The sequence below is a fragment of the Macaca thibetana genome, chromosome 17 (genome assembly GCF_024542745.1).
Source record: "Macaca thibetana thibetana isolate TM-01 chromosome 17, ASM2454274v1, whole genome shotgun sequence".
In the NCBI taxonomy this organism is placed as follows: Eukaryota; Metazoa; Chordata; class Mammalia; order Primates; family Cercopithecidae; genus Macaca; species Macaca thibetana.
Genome location: NC_065594.1, coordinates 55,081,698 through 55,102,587, shown reverse-complemented (window position 1 = coordinate 55,102,587; position 20,890 = coordinate 55,081,698). Strand labels below are relative to the sequence as shown.

General features: G+C 38.2%; 1 long non-coding RNA gene across 1 annotated transcript in view; it reads left to right on the top strand.

Moving 5' to 3' along the window:
* Positions 1-4,878: 4,878 nt before the first annotated feature.
* LOC126940521 (uncharacterized) overlaps positions 4,879-20,890 on the top strand; it is a 283,330-nt gene continuing 267,318 nt past the window's right edge. Inside the window, exon 1 of the long non-coding RNA XR_007720781.1 lies at positions 4,879-5,028. This is a non-coding gene — a long non-coding RNA (uncharacterized LOC126940521). The remainder of the gene's footprint in view (positions 5,029-20,890) is intronic.

Sequence of the window (20,890 nt, the reverse complement as noted above, 5' to 3'; positions counted from 1 at the left end):
TCGTGATCCGCCCGTCTCGGCCTCCCAAAGTGCTGGGATTACAGGCTTGAGCCACCGCGCCCGGCCCAATTCCTGATTTTATAGGGGAGAGTGTGTACCCTAGAGATGAGGAAGAAGAAATCAAAAGAGAAGTCCAATAAACTTTACAGCACAAAGTAGTAAATATCTGTATATCTGATAAATATATAAATATTATAAGTAAAATTAAAAGTTGAATATTCAAACATGTGACAAAAGATTCGTATCTTTATCACATAAAACGTAATTATTAAGAAAAATGGGTTAAAGACAGACAAAAAATATTGAAATATATAGAGGTGAAAATAATGTTCAAATTCATCAACAATTTAAAAAGATAAGAGCAACAATATACTATTTTTAGCCTGTAATTTGGCAAACATAAAAAATATAATATTTGGTGATGGTAAGGATGCATGAAGGTAAGGACAGAGTTATTCTCCCTACCGTGGCTTTTTGAAAAATCATTGATGATATTATAAATTGCTATATATTTTCTCCTAGGTATTTTGTCAATAAGTTATTAAGCAATTCCACTTTCATGAATGTATCCTAAGGAAATAAACAATAGTTTGTAGAATATTTAGCTTTAGTCCTGTTAATTGTAGCAACTTCTTGAAAAAAAAAAAAACAAGCAAAATATTCAACCATTGGGGATTTATTGAATTAATTAAGGTTCATTTACATAATGGACTACCATATAATAAGTTAATAAGATAGTACATATTAAATGCTTCTCTTTAAATGAAAATATGTCTATAATGGACTTGGCATGGTTACTCATATCTATAATCCTAGCACTTTGGGAAGCTGAGGTGAGCGGATCATTGAAGCCAGGAGTTCGAGATCAACCTGGGGAACACGACAAAACCATGTGTCTACTGAAAATACAAAAATTAACTGGGCGTGGTGGCGCGTGCTTGTAATCCCAGCTACTTGCGTGGCTGAGGTATGAGAATTGCTTGAACTTGTGAGGTGGAGGTTGCGGTGATCTGAGCTCATGCCACATGCCACTGCACTCCAGCCTGGGTGGCAAAGTGAGACTCTGCCTCAAAAAAAAAAAGTTTCCAGTGTATTTTTATTTGGAAACAAATTATCAAATATTATACAAGATATTATAATTTTTATTAAAATAATTATGGATACATGTGAATATAGAGCCAAATGTGTTCGTTGTCAGTTTCTATAGATACAAAGATTTATGGATTTATTTGCATTTTAATTTTTTCATCTGCATTTTTTGTAATGGGAATTTGTTGCCCTTGTACTAAAAAGTTTCATTTAATAAATAAAAGACTTAGAATGCTACAATTTTAGAGGAATGTATGGTTAAATAAACTAACTTCTAAACTGGCACTTTGTATAGAATTGTGACAGTGGGGATAGATTAAGGAACAAATCTGTAGTTATGATGTCAATAAAGGCAAAACATTTTTGTTCAGATTGATATAATCGACACAGACATAACTGATGTTCATTTAGTAATATAAAAAATACAGCTGGATGCGGGTTGGTACTTATATTGCAGTGAGCTATGATCTTGCCACTGCACTGCAGCCCAGGCAACAGAGTAAGACCCCATCTCTAAAAAAAAAAAAAAAAAAAAAAAAAAAAAGGAAAAAAACAAAAAGCACGTGAACAAGTATTGCATGTTGAGCGTAAAGAGAAATAAGTTCCCAAGAGTTGCAAGTGTTCTCAGGTACGCAGAACAATTGCATAGGAGCAGCAAAATGAAAAACATGTTATTGGATTAGATTCTAAATAAATAAAAAGTATCATGTAGTAAAATGTATATGCAGTATTAAAATTAATATTGTAAATGCTCTGGGAGTTTCAGAAGCATGTACTTCACAGTGTTTATTTAAGTTTGTCTCTATTTGAGAGCAAACACATATATTGGAAGGAATTTAACTGACACAAATTCACTGTGTCTACAAAGCAAAACAGTGGTTGCCTCTCACAGTCTAATAACATTTATCTATGTAGATTAACAAATCACTTTGAAATATTCACTGAAGACTTAAACTATCCAGTCCAGCCTACTTTTCTTTTTTAACAATAGCAATTTCTTTTTTAACAATAGCAATTTTACTTATTTTAAAATCTTTTCTATTTGAGAGTTTTCAACTCCTTGCTTTTTTATAACCACATCCATCTCCCTTTTGCCCCTTGACCCCACCCCAACCCTAGTCCTAACCCTTCCTAACCACTAATCTGTTCTCCATTTCTAAAATTTTACCTTTTCAAAATGTTCTATAAATGGAATCATACGGTATGTAACTTTTACAGATTATATTTTTTCCCCTCAGCATAATGCCCTGGAGATTCATCCAAGTTGTTGCGTATATCAGTAGTTTGTTTCTTTTTTGTTGTTGTTAAATGATACCCCATGTGTATTAGTCAGGGTTCTCTAGAGGGACAGGACTAATAGGATCCAAGTATATATGAAAGGGAGTTTATTAAAGAGTATTGACTCACATGATCACAAAGTGAAGTCCCACAATAGGCCATCTGCAAGCTAAGGAACAAGGAAGTCAGTCTCAGTCCCAAAACCTAAAAGTAGGGAAGCCAACAGTGCAGCCTTCAGTCTGCAGCCAAAGGCCTGAGGGCCCCTGGCAAACCACTGGTGTAGGTCCAATAATCTGAAGCTGAAGAACTTGGAGTCTGATGTTTGAGGGCAGGAAGCATCCAGCACAGGAGAAATATGGGGGCCAAACGACTCAGCCAGTCTAGTCCTTCCATGTTCCTATGCCTGCTTTTATCCTAGCCACACTGTTAGCTGATTAGATGGTGCCCACCCAGATTGAGGGTGGGTCTGCCTCTCCTAGTTCACTGACTCAAATGTTAATCTGCAAATTTGGTAACACCCTCACAGACACACCCAAGAACACTACTTTACATCCTTCAATCCAATCAAGTTTACACTTAATATTAACCATCACACCATAAAATCCACGCATCACAGGTTTTTTTTTTTTTTTTTTTTTTTTTTTTTTTTTTTTTTTTTTTGAGATGGAGTTTCGCTCTTGTTGCCCAGGCTGGAGTGCAATGACATGATCTCGACTCACTGTAGCCTCTGCCTCCCAGGTTCAAGCGATTCTCCTGCCTCAGCCTCTCGAGTAGCTGGGATTACAGGCATGCACCACCACACCTGGCTAATTTTGTATTTTTAGTAGAGATGGAGTTTCTCCATTTTGATCAGGCTGGTCTTGAACTCCCGACCTCAGGTGATCTGCCCACCTCGGCCTCCCAAAGTGCTGAGATTATAGGCATGAGCCACCATGCCCAGCCTACAATTTGTTTAACAATTCACCTGTTTAAGGGCATTCGGCTTCTTTCTGGTTTTTGGTTATTATAAATAAAGCTTCTATGATCATTCATGTACAGGTTTTTATGTGACATAGGTTTGTGTTTCTTTGGGATAAAAATCCAAGTTAATTGTTTAGATTGGTGAAACCACCCAACTAGTTTCCACAATGAGTGTACCATTTTACATTTCCTCCAGTAATGTATGAGTGGTCCAGTTTCTTCTTCAAGTGGCAGTTGGTGTCACTATTTTTTTATTTTAACCATTCTGATAGTTGTATAGTGACTTCTCATTGTTTTAATTTGTATTTCCCTGATGGCTGATGATGGTGAAATTTTTTCATGTGCTTGTTACCAGTATACCTCTTCAGTTAAATGTCTGTTCATGCTGCTTACCTCTTTTCTAATTGGATTTTTAAAAAATTATTGAATTTTGAGAGTTCTTTATATCTTCTAGGTACTAGTCCTTGATTAGATATGTAGCTTGCATGTATATTACCTGAATTTGTAGATTATCTTTTCACATGCGTCACAGCAGATCAGAAGTTTTAAATTTTGATGAGATTCAAATTATTTTGTCTTTTCATTAAATGTGGTTTTGGTGTCAAGACTAAGAACTCTTCACTTAATCCTAAATCCCGAAGATTTTCTCTTATTTATTTTTCTAAACATTTTCTAGTTTATGCTTTACATTAAGCTCATGAACCAGTTTTAATGTTTTGTCTAAGGTGTGAGGTTTAGGTCAATGTTCATGTTTTTGCTTATAGACGTCCAATTGCTCTCGTGCCATTTCTTGAAAAGGCTTTCCTTTCCCCATTGAATTGCTTTCGTGCTTTTGTAAAAAAATAAAATAAAATAAAGTAATTGAAACAGCTGACTATATTTGTATGGATCTATTTTTGGGTTCTCCATTATGTTCCATTGATCAGTGTCTTTCTCCTTCTGCCTGTATCACATTGTTTTTTGATTACTGTAGCTCTACAATAAATTGTAAAATTGTGTATTAATTTCCCAGGACTGCTGTAACAACTTACCACAAGCTTGGGGACTTAAAATACAGAAATTTATTTTCTCACAGTTCTGGAGGCCAGAAGTTGGAAGTGAAGGTGTAGGCAGGGCTTCATTCTCTCTGGAGGCTCTAGGGAGAATCTTCCTTTTCCTCCTAAGCTTCTGGTGGCTGTTGGCAATTCATGGCTTTCTTGGCTTCCTTTAATTTCTGCCTTTGTCTTCATGTCACCTCCATCTCTGTGTATGTTTTCTTATCTGTACATCTGTCCCAAACTCCTTCTGCCTCTCTGTTATAAGGATACATGTGATTTTAGGGCTCACCTACACAATTCAAGATAAATGCTTTCTCTCAAGTTTTTTTTTTTTTTTTTTTTTGAGACGGAGTCTCGCTCTGTCACCCAGGCTGGAGTACAGTGGCGCGATCTCGGCTCACTGCAAGCTCCGCCTCCCTGGTTCACACCATTCTCCTGCCTCAGCCTCCCTAGTAGCTGGGACTACAGACACCCACCACCATGCCTGGCTAATTTTTTTTGTATTTTTTAGCAGAGACGGAGTTTCAGCGTGTTAGCCAGGATGGTCTCGATCTCCGGACCTCGTGATCTGCCTGCCTCGGCCTCCCAAAGTGCTGGGATTACAGGCGTGAGCCACCGCGCCCAGCCCTCTCTCAAGATTCTTAATCACATTTCGCCATATAAGGTAGTATTAACTCATTTGCCATATGTGATGGTTAATATTGAGTGTCAACTTGATTGGATTGAAAGATGCAAAGTATTGTTCCTGAGTGTGTCTGTGAGAGTGTTGCCAAAGGAGATTAACATTTGAGTCAGTGGACTGAGAGGGGCACCCTCAATCTGGGTAGGTGCCATCTAATCAGCTGCCAGCATGGCTAGAATAAAACAGGCAGAATAAGGTGGAAGGACTTGACTTGCTGAGTCTTCCACTCTTTATCTTTTTCCCATGGCTGGATGCTTCCTGCCCTTGAACATTGGTCTCCAAGTTCTTCAGCTTTTAGACTCTTGGACTTATAATAGTGGTTTGCCAGGGGCTCTCAGGCCTTTGGCCACAGACTGAAGGCTACTTTTGAGGTTTTGAGACTCGGACTGATCTACGACTGGCTTCCTTGCTCCTCAACTTGAAGACGGTCTATCATGGGACTTTACCTTGTGATTCTGTGAGTCAAGTCTCCTTAATAAACTTGCTTTCATATATACATATATCTTAATTTTTCTGTCCCTCTAGACAACCCTGACTAATATACCATATAAGACAATAGTCAGAGATTCCAGGGATAAGAATGAGGACATATATTTTAGAAGGCTAATATTTAGCCTACTACAATTGGATAGAGTAATTCCTCCTGCTTCACTCTTCTTTATCAAATTATTGATTGTTTTAGTGCTTCTAGGGCCTGTGCCTTTTCACCTACATTTTAGAATAAACATTTCTTTGTCTTGCCTTGTTGCAATGGCTAGAACTTTCAATAGTACATTGAATAAGAGTGGTAAAAGTGGACGCCCTTGCCTTGTTCCCAATTTTATTAAGAAAGCATTTTTTTTTAACCATTAAGTGATATTACCTTTAAGTTTTGTAGATTATTTTTATCAAGTTGAAATATGTTTTGTATTTCTAACTTGCTGAAAGTTTTGTCATGAATTGGTGTTAGATTTTTCTCAAATGCTTTTCTTGCATCAATTGATATGACTATGAGTTTTTTTAGATGATTGACATATATGGATTACACTGACTGATTTTCAAATGTTGAACAAGCCTTGCATACCCAAAATCAACCTCCATTGGTCACAACTATAAATTTTTCTTTTTTTTTTTTTGAGACGGAGTCTCGCTTTGTTACCCAGGCTGGAGTGCAGTGGCCCAATCTTGGCTCCCTGCAAGCGGTGCCTCCTGGGTTCATGCCATTCTCCTGCCTCAGCCTCCTGAGTAGCTGGGACTACAGGTGCCCACCACCACGCCTGGCTAATTTTTTTGTATTTTTAGTAGAGATGGAGTTTCACTGTGTTAGCCAGGATGGTCTGAATCTCCTGACCTCATGATCCACCTGCCTCGGCCTCCCAAAGTGCTGGGATTACAAGAGTGAGCCACCGCGCCTGGCCAAGTATAATTTTTTTTAATGAATTCTTGGATCCAAGATTCTATTATTTTTTGAGGATTTGTGTATTGATGTTTATAGAAGCTGTTGGTTTAGTTTTCTTCTTTTTTACTGTCTTTGTTTTTGGTATCTATTTTGTCTTGATTGAGTTTTAGTAGTTTGTGTTTTTCAATGAATTGGCCAATTTCTTCTAAGATACTAAATTTATGAGCATAAAATTGAGATATTCCCTAATGATCATTTTAATGATGGCAGAATATGTAATATCTTGTATTTCATTCTTGATATTAATGATTTTTGTTATCTCTTTCATTTTCTTAAGTTTTATCTTTTTGAGTGACAGACATAATTATAAATATTTTATTTATGTCAATATTCTATGGTTTTATCAACTTTGTTGACATTTTAAAAACTACATTTTGTTTAATTGCTTTCCTTTATTGTCTTTCCATTTTCAATTTATTGATTTCTGATATTTCTTTATTTCCCTTCTTCCACTTGTTTTGGGTTCATTTTGTTTCTTTTAGGAAAGAACTTAGATTAATTTATTTAGAAATGTGTTATTTAATTTTTACATATTTGGTGATTTTACTGTTGTCTGTGTTATTGATTTTATGATACTCAGAGAACATACTCTGTATAATTTCAATTCCTTTTTTGGGTTGAGTTTGTTTCATGAAGCAGGATATTGTAACTGTAGTATGTTACTTACAATAGGCAAGTCAATATGCCAAGACACCAGGTTGCAACAGAGAAAGAAGTTTGATTGTAGGGCCATTGAATGAGGAGATAGGAGGAAACCTCAAATTCGGGGAGTTTGGGGCTAGGATTTTTAAGGGTTTTGGAGTGGGCCAAGGTGTGAAAATTGTCAGTTGGTCAAAGGATGAAGTCATGGGACAGGGAGATGAAGAAACTGTATTCGTAGGCTGATTTGGTTCCTCTGTGGGCAGATCTTTAAACTGGTTAGTGTCAGCTGTTCTGCTGAAATTCAAGATCTGCTTAGGCAATTCTTAAACTAAAGCCTTATGATTCCAACCTCAGAAATCCTATATATAGGAACAGTGAGGATGCAGATGGTCCATATCTAGTGTTATTTGACTTTCTGTTATGAGGAAATGGGTCTGTTATAGTAGGTACCTAGGCAGACATGAGCAGGGCAGGAGAGACATCCCAGCCTCGTGAATGGCAGGTGACCATCATCTGATGGATGTTAAACTATCTCTCTAAAATAATAATTGGTCGCAGCCAGCACCAGGGAAAGGCAGTTTCCCAATAGATAGAAAACACGTGAAGCTGGTGATCAGCGCTTCCTGACAAAATCCCAGGAGTTGGGTGAGTGGGCTCAAGCATATGCACGAAGAGATAAAATGGCAGAGTTAAATTGGTATATAACCTTTCTCTAGAACACTTAACTGGTAAGGGAAAAACGCCTCAAGTGAGCATACACACAACTCCAGTAAACACATTGTGCATGTGGCCGCTCCCAAGTGCTGGCAGGCTACTGTGCATGTAGAGAGACTGCTTCAAGAGAATAATCAGGGGAAAAGAAATGCAAACCCTGGAACCATGCCACAGTATAAAACCCAAAGTCAAGGGTCGGATGAAGCACTTGGATATCTCAAGTCACCCACTTGACCCTCTTCTAAGAGTACTTTACTTCCTTTTGCTCTAAAACTTTTTATTAAACTTTCACTCCTGCTCTAAAACTTGCCTTGGCTGCTGCCTCTGCCTTAAAACTACTTCTGCTCCTCTGCTAAACTCTTTCCTCCAAGGAGGCAAGAATCCATTTACGGCAGACCTGTATGGATTAACTGCTGATAACGGGTCAATGTACAGCCTGATTAATGCTTAATTATAGCTATAGTTCTGTAGCTATTTAACCCTTTGAGGATGGCTTCAATATTGTCTAAGTTGGTAATTCTTCCATGGGTGCTTGAAAAAAATATGTATTCTGCTGTCTTTGGGGTGAATGGTTCTATATATGTTCATAAGATTCTGTTGGTTGATTTTGTTATTTGGATCTCCTATATCCTTGCTGAGTTTCTGTCTGGTAATTCTATCATTTTTGAGAGGAGGGTGTTGAGATCCCCAGCTACAGTTGTGGATTTGTCTATTTCTCCATTCAGCCCTATCAGTTTTTGCTTTTCCCTCTTGTGCTTCTTCCTCTGTTTCTCTTTTTTGCTTTCTTCTGGGTTACTTGAAAAATTTTTTTAGGAAATCATTTTGATTTATTCATAGTGTTTTTGAATATAACTCTTTGTATAGTTTTCACAATGATTGCTTTGGGTATTATGATATGCAAATATCATTGATCACAATTTATTGATATGGAAAGCAGAAAATTCCCTTTCCTGGAAGATGTCTGCTTCCTAATCTTCAAAATGATGAATACTTTATGTGGCAAAAGGGACTTTGTGAATGTAGTTAGATGAGAATCTTGAGGAAGGATGATTATCCTGGTTGCTCTGGGTGGTCCAATGTAATCACAGGATTTTCTCAAGAGGGAAGCAGAGAGTCATAGAAGTGATGTGGTGATGGAAGCAGAAGTGGGAAAGTCACATAGAGATCTGGAGATGTGCTGCTGGCTTTGAAAATGGAGGAAGGGGCTATGAGCCAAAGAATGCAATTGCATCCTAGAAATTTTGTCTATTATGTTAGGAGGTTCTGGATCCTCATTAAATCTTTTATTTTAGCAAACTGTCAGTCTGTTTAGCATTCAGATCCTAGCCTACTTTTTGAGGTTGTTAATAAAATGACAGCTTAATTTTTACAGTCTTTGCAGTGTTATTTTGGTTGGCTTGATTTTTCTTTTGCTGCTGGGGCTCCCAGTAGTACTTGCTGGTGCTGGCTGAGGGGATAAAAGAAGTTTCCCCAGGCTGGGCTTCCAGGTGTCTCTCAGAGCGGGAGGGGAGTCTTATGCCTGTGGAGGTCCCAGGGGCTTCCTGCACTGCACCTCTTGCTGTGCCTGTGTCCCTCTTCCAGACCTCCTGGCTATCTCTAGTATCTCTCAGTGAGGGAGAAGAGCCTGAGGCCCAGTGAAAAAACAGTGAATTCTCTCCTGGGCTACTTGTCAGTGAGGCTCCTGGTGGATCCCACCTTGCCTGTTCTTCTGGGTTTGCCTAATGTTGTTGGAAAGGCTCCCATTCAGTCAGGGGATGGAAAGAGCCTACCCAGGCTGGTTTAGTTGTTGGTTGGGGTTCTGAAAATGCTAGGTCTTGGTGACTTTCAAGTTCTGTTGGGGAGGAGGGTAGGCATGCAACACCCTGCCACAATGTTGATCTCCCAGTTGTTATTGGACCAACAGTTTCATATTCCTGCTGCACAGTAAGAGATCAATACACTGAAATGGTAGGGTTTGTGGCAGAGAAAATTTAGTGATTGCATAGCATTGAGTGAGGAGATGGGAGGATACCCTCAAATCCATCTCCTTGAGGAATTCTGGGCTGGGGTTTTTAAGGGAATAATGGAGGGTGAGGGGCTAGAAAATTGAAGTCATTGATTGGTCAGAGTAAGGGGAATGAAATCATCAGGATGTGGCAACTGCATTTATTGGTTAGTCAGTTTCTCATGATGTCTTTCTGACCAGCGGATGTCAGTAGTTTTGCTGGTACACAGGACCTGAAAGAATGTCTCCAGTGGAAAACTTAACATTTCATAATGCCGAAGTTGTTATCTGTAGAGCAGTTAAGGGAACCATAATGTAGGGTCTATGTGATTCTAAGGCAATAGGCAATTACAAGAAAGCAGGTCAGAGAGTGAGCTGACCTAATGATTAATACTGAGTGCGCTGTAGGCTGGGCTTATTTTTGTTTTTCTCCCTTATTGGGGGACCCCGTCCCCAGTATGTCAATGTAGGTTCTTTCTATTTTCCCTAAGTGTAGGCTGGTCTGAGAAATAAAGAGAAAGAGTACAAAGAGAGGAATTTTACAGCTGGGCTTCCGGGGGTGACATCACATTTTGGTAGGACGATGATGACCCCCAAGCTGCAAAACCAGCAGGTTTTTATTAAGGACTTTAAAAGGGGAGGGAATGTACAAACAAGGAGTAGGTCACAAAGATCACATGCTTCTGAGGCCAGTAAAGATCACAAGGCAAAGGGCGAAGCAAAGATCACAAGGCAAGGGTAAAATTAGAATTACTGATCAGGGTCTGTGTTCAGCTCTGCATGTATTATCTTGATAAACATCTTAAACAACAGAAAACAGGGTTTGAGAGCAGAGAACTGGTCTGACTTCAGTTTCACCAGGGTAGGGTTTTACCCCACCCTAGTGAGCCTGAGGTTACGGAAGGAGACCAGGGCATATTTCAGTCCTTATCTCAACTGTGTAAGACAGATACTCCCAGAGTGGCTGTTTATAGACCTCTCCCCAGGAGTGCATTCCTTCTCCTGGGTATTAATTATTAATATTTCTTGCTGGGAAAAGAATTCAGTGGTATTTCTCCTACTTGCACGTCTGTTTATAGGCTCTCTGCAAATAGAAAAATATAGGCTCTCTGCAAGTAGGCTGTATTCTGCCTGACCCCTCAGGCAGTCAGACCTTGTGGTTGTTTTCCCTTGTTCCCTGAAAATTGCTGTTATTTTGTTCTTTTTCAAGGTGCACTGATTTCATATTGTTCAAACACACATGTTTTGCAATCAATTTGTACAATAGTGGTCCTGAGGTGATGTATATTCTCAGCTTACGAAGATAATAGGATTAAGGGATTAAAGACAGGCATAAGAAATTATAAGAGTATTATTTGGGAACTGATAAACGTCCATGAAATCTTCACAATTTATGTTCAGAGATTGCAGCAAAGACAGGCATAAGAAATTATAAAACTATTAATTTTTGGGAAATGATAAATGTCCATGAAATCGTCACAATTTATGTTCCTCTGCTGTGGCTTCAGCTGATCCTTCTGTTCAGGGTCCCTGACTTCCTGCAACACTCCTTTCCTTCTTCCCTGATTAATTTTATGAAGTTTATAGGGGCAGTTTCATAGTCTTGGGATTCCAAACAAGTTTGCCTTCTTCTTACCACCTTTCAGAGTTCTCCTTTGGTTGCTTTGCATTATGTCCAGGGTTTATAGTACCTAGCAGGAAGAGACAGGGAGAGAACGGTTTGTGCCTTCTTGTCCAGACTGCAAGTCACTGTTCAACTTTGATAACGCCAAGTTGCTTTTGCTCATGACCTAAAAGAAGGACTAGTGTACCTGAGTTGCTGGAAGAAGGCATCTGAAAAACAATGAACTAACGAGTATGGAGTCAGATGAGGTTGGTGTATTAGGAAGGGTCAGGTCATGCAAAAACAATGCAGATCACGTTAAGGAGTTTGGATTTCATTCTAGGTGCAGTGGGAAACCATGTAAAATTTTAAGCAATGGAATAACTTGATCCATTTTAAATTTTAGAATGATCATTTCAATTTCAATGTGGAAAAGAGGTGTCAGGGCTTATGAGTGGAAATATTGAGACATAAAACTATTGTCTACTAGATTGAGACAGGATGGCTACTGAACAGAGGTAGAGCTGGAGATAAGTAAAATGATTAGAGATAGATTTTGGAGGTATTACATGTAGATTTGGGGGTGGATTGACCATGGAATATAAGTGAAAGAGACATATCACACATGCCTCTCAAAGCTCTGGCTTAATGAACTCTGTGGGTAAGGATAGACAAGAGAAGGAATGGGGTGAGAGGTATATCAACGGTTTATTTTGAGATAAATTTTACATATTAAAATAGAGATGCCAAATAGATGCTTATGCTTATAAATATCAGCTCTCAAGCTCAGAAGAGAAGAATGGACTAGAAATACAAATGCAGAGAATATCAGATCATAGGTAATGGGAAAATTGTGGGAATGGATGAGATCACCTTGGAGAAAATATAGAGTAAGAAGAGTAGAGTTCTCAGTTCAGAGCCCTGAGGCAAACTAACATTTGGTTGTCAGAAGAGGAGGAATGTGCCAAAGAAAATAAGTAGCAGCAGCCAGAAAGAGATAGGAAGAAAGCCAAGAAAATTTCCCATCTTTATAAGAATTTCTTTCACATTCTCATCACATTAATCACCCATAAGGATGCTAAACTAAGCAGAAAGTCACAAACACGCTCCTCCACATAATGTAATCAAGTTCCCTAATTATTCAATTACTTTATTGCCAATTCACATTAAGAAGTTATCTGTAGGAGAAATTTCTATATGCACACAAACACACACAAAAATCTGGAAGATAATTTAAGAAAATATTAGCAGAGATTATATCTGATGATAGAATCATGGATGTTTTTTATTTTCTTCTTTTCATTTTTCTAAAGTTTTAATTTTTTCTATAATAGGCTTATCAGAAAAATTATCTGAAGTTGTTCTTTTTTTGAAGGGGGAGAAACTATGTTCTATTATTTGGAACAAGGGAAATTAATCTGAGTGTTATGGCATACCATGATTCTATGACACATCTCAAATGGTTCTTTGAGTTAGATACATACAATTTATTTTCCTCTGTGATCCTCAGGGCTCTTTCCTTACAGATCAGTACATAGCTCTCTATAAATAATAATGGGAGACCATGAGGCAAAAAGAATATGAAACTTAAAATTATCTGTGTTTGAATTCTATCTCTGCGGCTTCGTATCTTTGTTACAAGGGATATGCTGTAAAATGGGACTATTAATGTATATGTTTTGAGGAGTAATCAGAGGATCAAAATTAGATAAAATAGATAAATGGCACAGTCCAGTTTTTGACACATGGTAGGTTATAGATAAGTGGTAATGGTTAATATTGCAGGCTATGGAGAGAGAGAGCCTAGGTTTGAAATTTGCTCATCATTTACCAAATGGGTCATCTGCAAATTACTCAGCCTCTGTATGCTGCATCTTCCTTGAGTGACAAATGAAGGTCTTAATAGCATCTCTCACAATGGTATCTATTACTTTGTAGTATCTATCACAATGGTATCTATGACAAGGGTTTTATGAAATAATATATGTACAGCATTTAGAATAGTATGAGGAATATTCACAAGTACTCAACAAACAGCATTTTGCATATTTCTGCTATGATTAAGTTTCTGTAAATTAAATGGTTATATTTTAAACTCCTTAAGGGGCAGGAACCAGGACTTGCTCTTTTTTATACACAATGACTCATGTGCTCAAAAATGTTTATAATTTAGGATTGTCATTCCAAATATTAATTCCCATGACATAAAACTAGAGTTGGAGCTCTCTTAATGTATCTTCACTTAACAAGTCTCACTAAGTTAACTGATGCTCTCATTCTCTTTTGGTGCATAAGGAATCATGCCCAGGTGAGCATTCCTTGTATACTTCAGGTAACTATTTTTATGTGTATTAGCACATTCTGCTTCTAAAAGTAGTTTTATTACCAAGAGACTTGTGTTTATTTCCAAACCAGTTAATACCAAGGGTGATTATCACAGTGGCATAATTTATTTAGATATGGAATACATTGTTTGACTTTGAGTGTGAAAAGAAAAAGCCATGTTTCTTATGAAAATTAAATTGAATGTTTTGGAAAAACTTAATAAGAATGAGTTCCTGGCCAGGCGGGGTGGCTCACGCCTGTAATCCCAGCACTTTGGGAGGCCGAGGTGGGTGGATCACCTGAGGTCAGGCGTTTGAGACCAGCCTGGCCAACATGGTGAAACCCCGTCTCTACTAAAAATATAAAATAATTAGCTGGGCATGGTGACAGACAACTGTAATCCCCGCTACTTAGAAGACTGAGGCAGGAGAATCGCTTAGACCCAGGAGGTGGAGGTTGCAGTGAGCCAAGATTGTACTACTGCACTCCAGTCTGGGCAACAAGAGTGAAACTCTGTCACAAAACAAAACAAAACAAAACAAAACAAAACAAAACAAAACAAAAAAAGAGTTCCTAAAACTTGCTGTCAAATCAGATGTGGGCAATGTAACAGAAAGATATTGGCAAATCTAACTAGACTCATATTGCCTCATAGAATATCTTTAGATTCTCTTTCTAAGAAATGCAAACTAGAAATCACAGACAATGGATAATGGATATGATTTATATGGGTGATTTATGGAGGTGTGTGTCTCCTTCAGTGGACCTATACTGAAAAAAGAGGTATTTGCCCAACATCTGAAGATTGGTATGTGTGTATGTATGTATCCCAAGTTAAAACGAAATATTTAAGGCTTACATTCATCCATTTTTAAAGACCCATGCCTGCTTTAATCAACAAATATTCATCCTGAATGTGAAAGAATAAGTGGTCTTCTAAAATTAGATGGGTTGAGCAGAAATTAACTGAATATCTACTCACTTGGGATCCCATGATAATCACTTGCTAATGTTAAGATTTTGAGCAGGTTACTTATCCTCCTGCACCTGAGTTCTTCATTTGTAACAGTTAATTTTTTTATTAATGAGTTTTTTTTTTTTATTGAAAGAGAGCATATAAACATAGCGTTTTTGGAAGGTAATGAGTGCTTTAAAAATGTATTTTCTTTATTCTGATGACTACTAAATATTTTATTTTCAACCTTGACCTCTCCTAAGCCCTGTACCCATATTTCCAGTTACATCTCAAGACATCTTCACTATTCTCTCAGACTGAGTTTCAAACTATTATCAACGCATTACTTTTTCTTCTATCTAATAACTCATACTCACAAAAAACCTGGGACCACATATGTTTGATTTTGAATTTTAGAAATGTCTCTCTCTATTCTCTCTCTTTCCTTCACTAATATTGCTCCCTTTCTTCCTTTTCCCTTCCTTCCTTCCTAATTGCTCCAGTTTATTTAGTTTAGTGAGATGTATCCTATTTTTATTATTCCAAAATGGGTTTAAGTGAAGTTTATTTCTATTTACTTAAATAACATTTGCAGTTGTTCCTTTAGTTCAAGACTTCATTACTTTTCATAGTACATTCCAATCTCTCTCTCCTCTCTTAGTATGTCCACTGCAGATATTATCTTCCCAGGAAACAAATCTGATCTGCCCACGCACGTGCACGCGTGCGCACACACACACACATGCACACTCTCTTAGACACTCATGCCTTGTCATTACATCCAAGTTGAGATCCAGTCTCCTTAGCTTTGCATATAAGCCCATCGCAATCCTGCTGGAACCACTTTCTATAGATTCAGCTCCTGTTCCTTCCAACCAGACTCACCTTCCTGCTGTTCATGATTCTATACTGTCCTTGTGTTTGTTCTGGTGCTTACATCATGCCATCTTTTGGAGTACCCATTCAAGTGGATTAACATTTTCTGTCTAAGAATTCTTCCCACTCCGAAATGTACAGTAATGAAAGTATCTGGGTGATTTTAGAGGCTAAAGCTGTATCTCTATTATTCTGTATGTACACACGCAGCTGGTTATTTGCACATTTGTGGGCAGAATGTAATCTTACCAGAGTTCTCTTAGGTTGACTTGGTGTCTTCTCCCTAATTACTCCACACAGGGCCTCAAGTGACAATAACAGCTGGTTATGCAATTAAAACCTTTGGGCCGTGAGTGAAGAGCTCAGAGAGGATGACTGGAAGGGCATAGTGTATAACTTACTCATTGGTTTAATAAGATGGAAAGTGTTTGGCTGCTCAGTTATGCAATTCATTTTAACTTGAATGGAGAAATCAAATTAACTGCAGGCAGGTATTATAAGAGCTGACAGCTCCGACATCCTCAGTGTTCCATGAAACCGGGAGATTGTCCTTGTAGAGGCACAGGTCTGCTTTTTCTTCCTTCTTTTTCTTAGAACATTTCTACGTGCTAAAATAAATGTTCAATATACATTTTTTAGTAGCTAAAAGGATGTTTTGATTTTGGCTCTATCAACTGCAGAATTTGCAACAAATATTAATGAGAACCTCAGCGGCAGAGGCTAAAAAAGTAATCCCCTGAACCATTACTGCACCCATCAGTGTTCTAAATTGCTGGGTATCTTGGCACAAAAAGAGTAGTGATATACGAGCGTGGTGTTTCCATCTCATTTAGACTCATTCAGATAATTTTGGATTCATGTTTCACAGAAAAATAGATTGTCCATGTTTTCCAACATTACTTTGATAAAGACTGGTGCGGTGGATTTGCTTTCTAATGGCTCATACGATAAGAAGAAAATAAAGAACAACTTTAACTTCCTTTAAAGAGATTTTTTATTTTACTTCCTCAGTGATTTAGGATGTTTTCTTAAAAGCTTCAACACATGGGTTAGAGATAGAGAAAGCAAAAATTAATAGTATAAATTAATAATAGCAAGTTTAATATTCAAAGCTTCTTGAAAACATGCTTTCAAGTTATGATTACATAGAAATGCCACCCTTTCTTAATTTGTTGGGTGTATAGTTTAAGGGAACAAGTAAATAGAAGTAGGAGAAAAACAATTACAGAAAAATTAAACCACTTGGCACAATCATTCTAATTGTTGAAACATTTTATGTTGGTATAAGTGTACTGAAATATATACATTTTAATGGCTAATTAAATCTATACGTGTGTTGTGGAAAACACATCAACTAAATATATGTTTATTTCTACCCTCTTCCCCCTCAATGTGAGGCTACTAAAGGGCAGGGATCACATGTTTATCATCTCAGTAATCTCAATTCCTTATCAAGATCCATCTCATTGTATGTTATGCATACCTTTTGTAAGGAAATTAATTATATAAGCACTTAAGTAATATCTATTATATGCCATGCATTATTCTAAACACTCTCTACATTAGTTAAAATATTAGCCATTTTTATCCTTATAAGCATTAGTATTAGTTACCTATTGCTGTGTAACAAATAATCCCACAAGTTAGTGGCTTAAAGGATCAAGAGACATTATCTCACACAGTTTCTGAGGGTCAGAAAATTGGGAGCACCTAGATAGGTAATTCTGGTTTCCTGGTCCCTCAGAAGGTTGAGGTGAAGATGTTGGTTATGACTGTAGTCATCTGAAGGCCTGACCAGGGCTGGAGGATCTGCTTCCAAGGTGACTCACACAGTCACATACATGGCAGAAAACTTAGTGCTGGTTGTTGACAGGAGGTCTCAGTTCTTATTATGTGAACCTCTCCTTAGGGCTACTGGCAGCTGGCTTCCTCCAGAGAGTGGATGATCTAAGAAAGGAAAGTGGAAGATAAATACTTTTTTGACCTAGCCTTAAAAGTCATACTCTGTCACTTTTGCAGTCTATTGTTTACACAAGTCAACCTATTCTATGTGAGGGGTACTGTGCAAGAGCATGAACACCAGGATATAGTGGTCACTGTGGGCCACATCGGAGGCTGGCTACCACAACAGGTATATACAATAGGTGCTTTCATTATACCCATGTTACAGTTGGGGAAAATGAGGCACAGAAAGATTAAGTAATTCGTGTATGGTGGGGGTTAAATGAGATCTCACATGCAACACACACAAGATGTAGAACATTATATGGAACATGCTAAGCATTCAAATATTAGCTGTTATTTTTCTCTAAACGCCAAAATTATTGCCTTTGGCATTTGTTTTTAAATGTCAATGGGTCAGGATGGCCAGCTATGGGTTTCATTTTATGGAAACACATTTTGCAGCTATTGAGAGGGAAAGCTGGCATGTGACATGTATTAGTGTCCTATTGCTGCTGTAACAAATTAGCACAAACTTATTGGCTTGGCCTAGTGGCTTAAAACACAAGTTTAGTATCTTACAATTTTATAGGTCAGAAGCTTGACCTAAGTCTTACTAAACAAAAATCAAGATGTTGGTAGGGCTACATTTATTTTGAAGGCTCTAGAGGAGAGTCCATTTTCTTGCCTTTTTCAGCCTTTTGAGATTGCCTGAAGTCCTTCTCTCATGGAGCCCATCCTCCATCTTCAAAGCCAGCAGGGTAGCATTTTCCAATTTTGCTCTCTCTCTCACTTCTGCTTCTGTCACTGCGTCTCCTTTGCAATTTCTGCTTCTGTGGTCATGTTGTCTTTTCTCCTTTCTCTGTCCTTTGTGTCTCTCTCTTATAAGGACCCTTGTGTTTACATTAGGTCCACTTAGATAATATAGGATAACCTCCTCATCTCAAGAGCCTTAACTCAATCACATCTGCAAAGTCCCTTTCATCATGTAAGGTAACATTCACAGGTTCCAGGGATTTGAATACGCACGTATTTGGGAGACCAATCATTATCCAGCTTACTACATGATGAGTGCTTAGTTTTTGTTTGGTCAAAGCTTTTGAAAAAGAATACTTTTGTTATGGTCACTGAACTATCTCAGGCAAGAGGGGGAATTGAATCTATCTGCCTCTCTCTCCTGGGGTGGTTTTAAGGTTTAATCTCTTCATATCCTGAGAATGATTCATGCCTCCTCTTACATTGCATTGTAGGAAGCAAGACTGTAGCAGAAGCCACGTCAGGATAAATATCAGAGTCTGAGTTCTTGTACATGTTCTGCCATCTTCTGGCTGTGGTACCTTGAGCAAATTAGCATTAGAATGGTGATCATTAAAAAGTCAGGAAACAACAGATGCTGGAGAGGATGTGGAGAAATAGGAATACTTTTACACTGTTGGTGGGAGTGTAAATTAGTTCAACCATTGTGGAAGACAGTGTGGCGATTCCTCAAGGATCTAGAACTAGAAATACCATTTGACCCAGCCATCCCATTACTGGGTATATACCCAAGGGATTATAAATCACTCTACTATGAAGACACATGCTCACATATGTTTATTATGGCACTATTCACAATAGCAAAGACTTGAAACCAACCCAAATGTCCATCAGTGATAGACTGGATAAAGAAAATATGGCACATATACACCATGGAACACTATGCAGCTATAAAAAAGGATGAGTTGATGTCCTTTGCAGGGACATGGATGAAGCTGGAAATGATCATTCTCAGCAAACTAACACAAGAACAGAAAACCAAACATCACATGTTCTCACTCATAAATGGGAGTTGAACAATGAGAACACAGGGACGCAGGGAGAGGAACATCACACATCAGGGCCTGTTGGGGAGTTGGGGGCTAGGGGAGTTATAGCATTGGGAGAAATACCTAATGTAGATGACGGGTTGATGGGTGCAGCAAACTACCATGGCATGTGTATACCTATGTAACAAAACTGCACGTTCTGCACATGTACCCCAGAACTTAAAGTATATATTAAAAAAAACATTGTATATCTGTTAAGGGATAAAGAGTCAACATCCATAAACAAATATCTAAACAATGTTGTGACCAAAAATACCTGCCTTGCCTACTTGACAGATTGCTGTGTTCATCAGTTGAATAATATGAAAGGACATAGTTTGAAAGACATAAAAATCCAAACAAACATAAGATCTCATTGGCATCCTTGCTGCCAGCGATCTGAGCCCCCGACAAATGAAGCTAGCATAGTTGTGAACATGAAAACGAACAAACTTGGACATTCTGAGGGTCTCTGTGAGTGCGCAGGACTATGAGGGGAATGTTTTTTATCCCATACCTTTGGGAGTTACATCATTTCCTCACTCGGTGGAGTGAGATGGAAAATGAGAGAGATTTTCTAACCAAACAACATTTAGACCCCTTGCAGTCTTCCATGCTCAAATGAAAACAAAGCCTTTAATTTGTGAACGTGGGCTTAAATATCGTGTTAACCAAGTTAATATGTTATTAAATGACTTATATATGTCAAGTGGGGAGGTAATTAAGAGTTGAATATTCTTCAGAATTTGTTTTTTATTCACTTATCCCAGGTATGTTTTACAAATAGGCCTTTTGGGGCCAAAGGAGATATGTTAGGTGAGTGGATGACCACAAATGAGGAGGAAGACATCCTCAAGTGTGATCGCGTAGTATTCATGTCATTCTTGCTTCATGAAAAGTTCTCTGAGCTGCTTTGTGTGAGGCTGTATCAGGGCCCTGACAACCCAGGGCTTTTATTGAGTAATCCTTTCAGAGTCAACAGATACAAATCAAAGATAGCCTGGTCCATCCCATTTACTCCCCTTCTTTAAGCAATTGTTCATACAGGTAAGGCTGATAGAGTTGGGGGATGGTCACACAGAATCAGAGAGCTCAGGATTAGAAAACCCCCAAGAGGTCCTTCAGCAGGTTAGCACCTTTATTGCCACTTACAGCCTTAGAGCTTTACAAGCTATTCACCCCTTTTCAGCCAGGGTTTAATTTTCTTAAAATCACTATTGATTTGCCTCAACCACCAATCTGTTTTCCAGAGTTGTCAATTTTTCTACCGGTGAATCCATCTTGCTCTGTGCCATGGGGTATACAACTTTAGGCCCCTCCCCAGCGAGTGCCTGTCTTCCTACCCACTGGGGCACACTCACTGTGGTGACATCAATCACCCCACGGGAGGTGGCTGTAGATAACTGCAGCCTCTACCCCACCAGCATTGTTTAACAAAAGGCAGAGAATACTGAATCTGCAGCAAACATCCTGTATCTTTGCCTTGTCCTTCTTCAAGTATAGATATCACAGAAGTCAATCT